Source organism: Cavia porcellus, unplaced genomic scaffold (genome assembly GCF_034190915.1).
Source record: "Cavia porcellus strain 051 isolate PalLab524CR breed Dunkin Hartley unplaced genomic scaffold, mCavPor4.1 scaffold_13, whole genome shotgun sequence".
NCBI lineage: Eukaryota > Metazoa > Chordata > Mammalia > Rodentia > Caviidae > Cavia > Cavia porcellus.
In genome coordinates, this window is record NW_026947496.1 from 30,387,815 (window position 1) to 30,397,063 (window position 9,249).

Below are 9,249 nucleotides of genomic sequence, written 5' to 3' on the forward strand. Positions count from 1 at the left end.
ATGCTGGGACCTTACTTGGCTTTCAGTGTGGAGTGTCCAGCCTGAGGCCTTTTCAAATAGAAAACAATTGTTTTATTTAGGGATAATGAGAGAAACAATTGTTTTATTTAGGAATAATTAAATTCATGGATTATTAATGAAAGAAAACAGTAAATCAAAACTTCTCAATAAAAATAACCATTATAAAAATAGATCTAAGTGGAAGTATTTTTCATTTATAGCACATATAAATGAACTGTTACTAAAGTAAATTCCTTTTGCTCCATAGGGTACTGGTGATTTATGAAGTATTAGAATTGTAGGATTTAAAGCAGAAAGGAAAGAGCTTTTGTATCACAGTTCAAAGATTTGTCTGGTGTTCTGCAAATTGGCTTAGATATAAGATCATTAATCTAGGCAATGCAAAAAATAGATCTCAAAATTTGCAGTCCAGTGTTTTTTTTTTTTTTTTCCCTGTCACTCCATACCCATTTCAAATTGTGAGGGGCAGATAGTTCTTTCTATGAAGTATTTAATTGGTTAATGTTATATCAGAGTTACGGTATCTCATATAGCTATACTAACTGTATGCTGAGTGCTTCTCACAGACTGTTTGCAGGGGCACAAGTGGGTACAGTTACAATGGCAACTAAGACAACCTCTCATGCTACGTGCAAATGCGGAAGTCTTGTTTTTCTGATCTGTTTTGAGGAAGGTAGTGATATGTGTTTCAACTTGCTTGTTAAGTGTGGCATTGTGATAGTTATTTCATGCCTCCTTTTCAAGGGATGCATAAAGACAATAGGAGGGATATAACTTGTAATAAATAAAAGCAAAGTATTTGAAATTTAAAACCAGAGAGCTGGCTGTGATGGTGTATGCCTATAATCCCAGCCCTCCAGAGGCTGAGGCAGAAAGGTTGTCATGAGTTTGAGGCTGGGCTACACAGAGAAAAAGAAAAGAGAGTAAGAGAAATCCCATGTTGAAGACACCAAAAGATGTTTTGTTAAAGGTTGGAACTGTGTTAATGTTTTCCATGCTTTTCTCTCTTACTTTCAATTTTCTGTACATTTATATATCGTGTTAAATATTGTTTCAATGCCTTATGTCATGCATTTTATATGGAAACTATGTAAACCTGTTTTCTTTTATTTTACTTTTTGGTACCAGGGATTGAACTCAGGACCTTGCACTTGTCAGGCAGGCCCTTATGCTGCTGAGCTGTATTTCTGGAGCTATAAACCCATATTAAAAAGGAAAGTCCCTCAGAAACTTCTGAGAATAATCCACACCCAAGAAGAAATTGAAGAAATTAACTTGCGCTTAAATCAGTTTTCTAATTATTAGACCCTTAGTCTTTTTCCTTTTTATTTTGTATCTTATTCATTTGCAGAAGAGCTGAACCATGGTGGTTTACTTACTAAATTTATGTTGCTGGTCTGGAGCCGGAATGGTGACTGAGCACAAGACCAAGTTGTCCAAAAACTTGCTACTCCTGACGTTCATGCAAAGAGGACTGGACTCAGAAACAACTAGAAGAGGAAGAAAAGAAGATCATTAGTGAAGAGCACTGGTACTTGGATTTGCCAGAGCTTAAAGAGAGAGTTTCATACTAGAAGAGCAGAGTTCTTGTTATGTAAAGAGCTTCTCTATGGAAGACTGTCATTCATAGGATTTAATTCTGAAACTGAGAAATTAATGCTTCAGACTAGTGCTAAAAACAAAGCAGAGGAGGAAGAGGAAGATGAAACAATGGAGCTTAATATGTCGGAAATGGCCAGAAAATATGAAACCTTGGTGGGGACAATTGAAAAAAAGTTTGTCAAGAAGACAGACTGTGCCAATTATGAAGAAAATGAAAATGGAAACATGCAACTTATTAAAACAAAGAAGATGTTCTTAAAGCCACAAGATTAAAATGAATATCTTCAAATATGGCTCATGGATCACTGTGAAAGCAATATATTTTGGTGTTCACCCTGAGGATGCCTCTGTAGTTGTTTATATGTAATGTTTATTTGTAAATAAATCTGTAATTTTTTAAAAAGATATATGGTAGATGTTATACATCCTTTTCCTAATGGTATTCATCAAGAATATAATTCCAGGACAACCCACTTGGGACCCCTTCTGTCTCTCTCAGACAGAAGCTTTCTTTCTTGTAATAAAATATTCTGTTCTTAACCTCCATTGTTCCTAAAGTTAATTCTTCAATTTTAGAGAACATGAACTCATATCAGACATAGTAGGTCAGAAGTTTCATTCCCCTATATCACTATGATAGCCATTGTTGATTTCCTATTCTCTGTTTCGAAGTTCTGTAACAGTTTCACTGCTTTGTTTTGATTTGCTTTATTCTGTTTTGTTTTGTTGGATTTTATTATCTTTAAAATAATAAATAAAATTAAATAGTGTATGTATTTTATTAGTATATATTTACAGTACATAATGTTCATGTTTCTTAAATTTTTAAAACTTAAAAATTCACCATATATTTTGATCACTCCTTGCATCTTGTTGTGCATTGTAAATATAGTTGCTCATAATAATCAGCAGACCACAGATAATAATAAAAAAAAAAAAGAGTATAATTCCGGCCCTTGACCTTTGGTGACAGCAGACACAGATTACTTACTAAAGATTTTTTTTTTAAGTATGTAGTTCTCCAGTCACTGACATTCAGTTGACTCTACAAATTAATGCTAATGTTTCAGGTGCCATTATGTTTATATTTTGCTTTAAATTATTAATTGTGTCAATCCAATTCATGCATTCATTTTGGAATTAAATGTCATGAGAATTTATTATATGTTAATTCATCAAGAGCAAACGTAACCTCTGGCCTGAAGCTTTTGTATACTACCAGTGCATTGTTAGTTTTGGGTAGTATGTTTTGTTGTTTAAGGCATTTAATCAGAGTTCTGCAACAAACATCTGTTTTCACATTTTTTTTCTATTATGTTTACAAATAATTTTAGTTCATTAATACAAATTTTATCCAAATATTAATTTCCTGAAACTACTCATTAACTTAGAATATAGACTAGATTGTATAGATATACATATATAGAATATAGAATTTAGAATTAAATTGAACCATAAGAAATTTGTGTCAAAAATTATCAACTTCCCATGATGCAGTCTGATAGAATTTACCACTGACCAGATCATCTTTCAACTTGAATCTTATTATAAATAAATACAGAAACATACAGAAATAAATAAATAAATTTATATTGCTTTTTCTTCTCTTGAAAGGAAAGTGCTCTGTGATCAATTATGCATTTATACCTAAGAGCTCATTCTAACTTGGCATATCTTTCTATATCTCTCCCCTTATTTTCTTTTTTGATGTTTCCTATCTTCTCTCTTGAGATAGGGTTTCACTATTAGTTCAGGTTGGTGTTAAACTCATGGCAATCTTGGGCTGGGGATTTTGCTCAGTGGCTTAAGCACCTGCCTGGCAAGCACAAGGTTGTCAGTTTGATCCCCAGTTCCTGAGTTCTGGGATTAAAGGTGTATACTGCCAAGTCCAGTGTGTTTTTCTCCTCTTCATACCTTGTTCTCTGACCCCTGTGCTTTTCGATATTATTTTTTCTCGCTCCCACAGTATGATGAAAATAATGTCTGACATTATTGATAAGACTGATAGAAGAAAGTTGGTGTGTAAGAAATGACAAATCCTAAAATATGAGGGTGAAAGTCCCTTTGATGTTTGAGTTCTGAGATCTACATATTCCGGGTGTCCAGGTCCTTCCAACAGTGTCCAGAGTACACTGAGCTGGTTCAATGTCATGTTGCCAGGTCAAAAGGATTGCTGAAGACACAGCACAGTTAGATGTACTAAAAATAAGTCTTCTGCCAGTCTTCTGTATGCTGAGCAGTCCCCATTCCTGTGTCTCCAAAGGCACAGAGCTGGGCAGGAATCCATGAGAAGCACAGAGAGGTGTCCAGCCCTTTACCTTTCCCCTAGGTTTCCTAGCGCCCTCAGGAATGGTAAGGAATGGTGCATATCCCATAATGAACTTTTATCTGTGAAGTCACAAAGCCCTAAATGTTCCTTCTGTTTGCTTCCTTTTCTGCCAAGAGAGGCATAAAAATTCAGTAGAAGCTGGAAGTCAGGATGGGATATGTGGTTGGGATTTTTCAGGAAGCTTTTTCTGCAGCAGCTCGAATGATGGCCAAAAGTGGTGGATGCAATCAGCGAGGTCAAGTGGCCAGGTCTTCCCTGAGTGGAAGAGTCTGAAGGGCAGGGGCACAGATGTGCTGAAGTAGGTTTACCATGCTGATTTGCATCTGCCAGGACCCAAGGGCAGCCCTTCCCTGAGAGGCTGTGTGGAGGGACCTGCGGTCAATGACATTTAAAGTACTCCCCTACGGGGACAGTGAAGCCATCAAATACTAGGACAAGCACCTTCCCAGAGGGGTGAGGACTAACTTGTCCTCAGAGCACTTGGAACCAGAGTGTTTGGTGGGGCTGGCTGATCACAGACTTCTCAGGGTGCAATGTGACCATCTGTGCTTGCAAATTCAGGTCTTGTTTGAGCTGCCCATTTGTGTATAAGAAGTCATCTCAAACTTAGTGGATAAAATAATGATTAATCATTATTTTTGAACAGTTATGCTCTTTTCCTTTTTTTTTTTTTTTGTTGTAAAACATGCCAGTTTAAAATTCAAGATTTTAGCTATTTTAAGCCTGTGATTCTGTGTCATTGAACACATTTACAATGTGGTGCAATAGTCACCACAGTCCATTTCTGTAACCCTTCCTTTTCCAAACTGAAACTCTGTAGCCATGAAATGGTTTCCTTTCCTCTTCTTCAGCCCCTGGCAGCACCATTCTACCCTCTGTCTCCAGGGATTTACCTGTCCTACATAACTCATATAAGTAGAACCATACAGTACATGCCCTCTTTAACTGCTTATTTCACTTAGTAAATGTCTGCAAGTTCATTAACATTGTGGGGTGTCAGAATTTCCTTTTGCTTTAAGGCTGAATAATATGCCATGTAGACCTAATTTTACTGAATGGCTAAGTCGATTTATCTGTCAGTAGGACTACGGGTTGTCTCTGCCTTTTGACCATTACGAATACTGCCAGTGAGAAAACATACTTGTATAAACTTCTATTCAAGTCCTACTTTCAATTCTTTTGGACATGTACTGAGACACACAATCATTGGACCATATGGTAATTCTATGTTTAGTCTTGGAGAAACTGTGGTTCTGTCTTCTTGGCAGCAGTACTATTTTACATTCCCATCAGCAATGCAACAGCTCTATTTCTCTGAATCTTTGCCTCCTCTTGTCACTTATCCATCTTGTGAAGTGGCTGTTCCAGTAGGTGTGCATTGCACTAGGCAGTTTTTGCCTGGGACTCTCAGGCATCTGCTGAGGCAAGCTGGCTGGGGCTTGGCTCACCTGCTGCCCCCTCACATGTCTGACAGGGGACTGGGATAGTTGTGATAGGGGGCTACTGGGCAGTGACACCTTCCTGTGGCTCCTCCACACGCATAGTATGGGCTTCCTCATAGCATGTGGTCCTTGATATGGTTGTACTTTCTAAGAAGCACCCAGCTTCCTCCAAAGGCATTGACAAGAAGCAGGGCATGTCCTCTACACCCTAGGATGTAGAACTGCAGTCACTTAGTTAAGCTTCTAAATTTCTCAAGTTGATACAATGTATCAACCTGCTTGAGTTTATAAAGAAAGATAAAGAAAAAGATGAGCATGTGCTTAAAGAGAAAAACACAAATGTGAGTCTCTTCAGCCTTCAGGTCACCATTGCAGTTACCTGCATCTCAGAATATAGTCTGAACAAAAGGTAATTCTATCCTGACTTCTGTGTTAGGGCTTCATCACTCATGTCTGAGCCCCAGAGAATAAATGATTTAGTTTTGAAAAACAGTTGTGAGCACAAACCCAGCTGTGTAGGGAAAGACTGAGGTTGCCCACTGAAGGAGGGCTCCTATGGGAAGGACAGCTGGGCAGACTCTCTGTACCCAGTCTGGAGCCTCTTTTTGTCATTTCTCAAGGTGGAAGCTTTACGGGCTAGTTTTCTATTACAGATGTTTGTACTATAAATTACTCCATAGAAATGTTACACATTATCCCACAGCTTTTGATATGTTGTTTTTATTTTAATCTGATTCACAATGTTTGCTGATTGTTTTTCACTCATGTATTATTTAGAACTGAGCTGTTCAATTTTTAAATAATTTTCAGATAATCTGGTATCTGATTTCAGATTTTTATGTTAATAATTTTTAATTTAATTCTACTACGGTTGGGGATACAACATGCTCTGCATCATTTCAACCTCATACATTTGGGGTTTATTTTATGGCCCACACTATGGTCTGTCTTATTGAATATTTTATATGTACTTGAAAAGAGTATATTTTGTTGTTAGGAAATGCCACAACTGTCAGTAAGATGCACCTGGCTGATAATATTGTGCAATTTCTACATATTCGTGGATTTTCTGTCTACTTAAGCTACCAATTACTAGAGGAAAAATATAACTATTCAAAGGTAATTGTAGACCTGTCTGTTTCTTCCTTTCTACATTCTTCACATGTTTCTTCTTACACCTTGGAGTGATTTAGTCAGGTGCCTCAAAATATCTTCTTGACAGGTTAGGTACCTTGCCATTATGTATTGTTCTTTCTCCTCCTTGTAATTTCCTCACTTGTGAAGCTTGTTTGGTCTTAATCTAGCCTGGATTTCTTTGGATTAGTGTTTTATTGTTCTGTACATAGTATGTCTTTTCTACTCTTACGTGTGTCTCCGTGTAGTTTTTGGTTTGTTTCCCTCAAGATGAATGAACAGCTGGGTATGTCTAAGCGTACTTAGATTTGGGGGGAATTGTCAACTTGTGCCATTAGCCTATTTTTTCAGATTTTTTATTTTTTGTTGTTTCATTTAAATTGGTGGTGAGTGATAGAGGTCAGGTTCTATTGCCCAGGGTGTGCTTGAACTCAAAATCCTCCTACCTCAGGCTCCCCAGTAGCTGGGATTACAGCAATGTACCACCACGCCCGAATGTTCCCATTTTAAAGAGTTGTTTATATATGAGGGTGAGTAGCCTTTTAACTGTGATAAGAATCACAATAGTTTTTTCCTTGTTTTCCAGTTTTATTTTAACTTTGTTTATGGTGCTGTGTATACTTTATTCCCATGTTAAAGCTTTTATTTACTCACTTAATGTAGTCATATTTATCACTCTTCTTGTTATTGCACTTGGATTGTTTTTTTGGTTTTTTTTTGGTCTTTTTTCGTTTTTATCGGTACCAGGAATTGAACTCACAACTGCCTGCTTGCAAGGCAGGCGCTTATACCGCTGAGCTTAATCCCCAGCCCTGCACTTGGATTTTGAGTCAGTTAGAAAACCTTCTTTTCATTGGCCTTAGGGCACATATTCCAAACATTGTAATGCAACGTTTCCTGGGTGGATATTTTTCACCTGTATCCTGTTAAAGAGGATGTTTTCTTTTAGTATTTTTCTGGTTTCTTAGATCTGTGATTCACTGGGGATTCACTCTCGTGCATGGTGTAAGATATGGATCTAGTTTTATCTTCCCCAAATGACAAGTCGAGTGCCATATTTGGAAAAGTCCCTTTTTGCTCTAGTTACAGGAGACCCCATGTTGTTTCCGTGAGCTGTCAACATCTATAAGTTCCTCAATCTTTATTCTATCCTCTTCCTTGATCTGTCTGTCTACATGTGCCTGGGACACATTACCCTCACTGGAGAGGCTGTGGAGTATATGCTAATATTTGGCAGGGCTGGTCTTCTGTACTGATTTTTTTTTTTTAGTATGCTCCTGTCTATTCTTGCATGTTTATTTTTCCTTACAAAGTTTAACATAAACTTTCATAGCTCCAAAAAAAACAACAAACATTCTGTTAGTTTAATGGGATTGTCTTGCATACACACATGAAGTATTTTCCCTTTGTTTATAAAGTAACTTTAGCAGAGCTAGCTCTATATGGAGTCAAGCTGTCTACCTGAGGACAGGTGGCATTTGCTGTCATGTTTTCAAAAGTACATTTTTTGGTTTAATTCACTGTGAGGTCTTTTGCCTTCTTTGTGGCTATTGTAAATGGGTGTTTCCTATCATTTTATCAGCTAATTAGTTATTGTGTGTATAAAAGCCAGTGCTTTCTGTGTTGGAGCATTAGAGTCCATTACTGTACAGAATTATTTTATTGCTTCAGTTAGTTATCTTACAGCCTGGAGTATGGTCTGTCTTACTGAATATCTTTTATGTACCTGAAAAGTGTGTGTGTTGTCAGTGATGACCTGGAGTTGTTCAGGTGCAAGATCATATCTGCAGACAGATATGGTTTTGCTTTATTCTTAATTCTTATCTGTAAGATAAGAATTAATTATCTGTGCCATCATCTGTCTGTATAATTTTGCCTAACTGTGTTGCTTAAAACCTTTAAGGAAATGTTGGAAGTGGTGGCAAGGACCTTTGTGGCCTTCCTGTCCCTATAAGAAATATTCTAGTCCCCTAGTGCCTTCCTTAAGCAAGGTGCTTGCCTTTAAGATAAGGATACACATTTATTTCTATTGACTTAAGTGTGCTTACTTTGGTAGCACTTACACTAATATTCTATTGACCTAGCTATAATTTAGAAGTCTCAATTATTTTCTATTTTTATTTGCCTTTTTTCTTTGATCTACTAATAGGGTGCATTATGGATTTTCTGATACTAAACCAAGCTTGAGTTGCTGGAATAATTCCAACTTCATCAAGCTGCATTACTTTCTGGACAAGGTGCTACAGTGTTTGTTGATACAGTGAGTTCATGAGCCTCCTAACAACAGACTGCACATGACCTCGTTCTAGTACCATCCAGATTTATGAGAGCTGTGGTATCCACACAATGACAAAATCGCCTGACTATGCATTTTTGAGAACATATCAAGTGATTCTTGACTTTTTATTTTGAACTTTTGCTTATCAATTGGTAATTTTAGTTTTTACACTTTCTATAGCAGGTGTGGGTATCAATATTATCCTAGATTTGTTAATTCAGAATTTTCAGATCAAACAACACCATTTGAAACACTTATGCAGCATCAGAAGAACTAGGCCCAAGGTAAGGGTCAGGGTGGCCCCATGTTACCCACTAGCATATCTGACCAGCAGGGCACAGTTATGTCTGAGTGGGGAGGACAAGGCAGACACACAGATCTCTCAGCTGTTCTTATTCTATACATTAAAGAGAGCATATTATTAAAAGATAGAAGAAATAGAA

The 9,249-nt window shown here is 37.1% G+C and overlaps 1 pseudogene; it reads left to right on the forward strand.

Moving 5' to 3' along the window:
• The first annotated feature begins 1,429 nt into the window (after nucleotides 1-1,429).
• LOC100716181 (M-phase phosphoprotein 6-like) lies at nucleotides 1,430-1,896 on the forward strand (annotated as a pseudogene).
• The last annotated feature ends 7,353 nt before the right edge of the window (nucleotides 1,897-9,249 follow it).